Here is a 1,401-nt window from a genome sequence, read left to right as displayed (position 1 = left end):
ACACTCCTCACAGACAGTCACCCGGAGGAAACCCACACAGACACAGGGAGAACACACCAACTCCTCACAGACAGTCACCCGGAGGAAACCCACGCAGACACAGGGAGAACACACCACACTCCTCACAGACAGTCACCCGGAGGAAACCCACGCAGACACAGGGAGAACACACCACTCTCCTCACAGACAGTCACCCGGAGGAAACCCACGCAGACACAGAGAGAACACACCACACTCCTCACAGACAGTCACCCGGAGGAAACCCACACAGACACAGGGAGAACACACCACACTCCTCACAGACAGTCACCCGGAGGAAACCCACGCAGACACAGAGAGAACACACCACACTCCTCACAGACAGTCACCCGGAGGAAACCCACGCAGACACATGGAGAACACACCACACTCCTCACAGACAGTCACCCGGAGGAAACCCACGCAGACACAGGGAGAACACACCACACTCCTCACAGACAGTCACCCGGAGGAAACCCACACAGACACAGGGAGAACACACCACACTCCTCACAGACAGTCACCCGGAGGAAACCCACACAGACACATGGAGAACACACCACACTCCTCACAGACAGTCACCCGGAGCGGGACTCCTTCCAGAGTTTGTAGTAGGTGACAACACATCTATTAGAACACGTCTGTGAAATCGGCTTTAGTTTATGTTGTTAATAGGAGTGTTTCAGCCACAAAGTTATTTGACCTTAAGCCTGTTAATTGTGAGTGAGTGGGTCAGATATATGCCAGATATGACATGCTTTGCATGAAAAAAATACAAGGTAATTTACTTTAAACTCTTGGATATGGCCCCCATTAAAATCAGATAAAATTAATAAAATCATTTATTTTTTTCTTTCCATTACATTTAAAGACACACACTGTCAGGGAGCGACACTGAGCTGACAGCAGTTAACAAAGGGGTAGAATGAAATTAATACAATTTAAAAATACACAAATACTATTCATAATTTATTCAAATCCAACGTCATAAAAAGAAGCACCTCGGCTAAAAAGAAGCACGTAAAACTACAACTTACATCCCTAGGTAGGGAACATGGAGTGATTTGGGACGCGCCCTCACTCCTCGCCGCTGAAAAGAGGAGAGCTGTTTCTTTAAATGTGCGTCATGTCCTTCTGCTGCAACACATCCGTGGTTTGCTCGGTTTTTAGAGCAAGTTGTGGTCAGAAGTAGCTTTAAAGAAGTTTACTGGACTCTGACAGCGGACCTGGCCGGGGTCAGTAACAGAAATCCGGGGTAAGTCCTCTATCATTAGGCTTTACACAGTCAGGGTTGGTCCTGAGGTCCTGTTTCGTTCAGCTGTGCGGAGTTAGCGGGTTAGCAGACTTCGACTGAGAGGAGATATTCCCTCCTGACTTTAGAAA

At 48.0% G+C, this 1,401-nt stretch overlaps 1 protein-coding gene across 1 annotated transcript in view; it reads left to right on the top strand.

Annotated features, from left to right (window-relative positions):
* Window positions 1–1,116: 1,116 nt before the first annotated feature.
* tmem243b (transmembrane protein 243, mitochondrial b) overlaps window positions 1,117–1,401 on the top strand; it is a 12,001-nt gene continuing 11,716 nt past the window's right edge. Inside the window, exon 1 of the mRNA XM_066669209.1 lies at window positions 1,117–1,273. The gene's annotated coding sequence lies outside the window, so the exon portion shown is untranslated. The remainder of the gene's footprint in view (window positions 1,274–1,401) is intronic.

Source organism: Hoplias malabaricus, chromosome 4 (genome assembly GCF_029633855.1).
Source record: "Hoplias malabaricus isolate fHopMal1 chromosome 4, fHopMal1.hap1, whole genome shotgun sequence".
Classification (NCBI taxonomy): domain Eukaryota; kingdom Metazoa; phylum Chordata; class Actinopteri; order Characiformes; family Erythrinidae; genus Hoplias; species Hoplias malabaricus.
The sequence above is the reverse complement of the archived record's forward strand: the minus strand, read 5'-3'. Positions and strand labels throughout refer to the sequence as shown.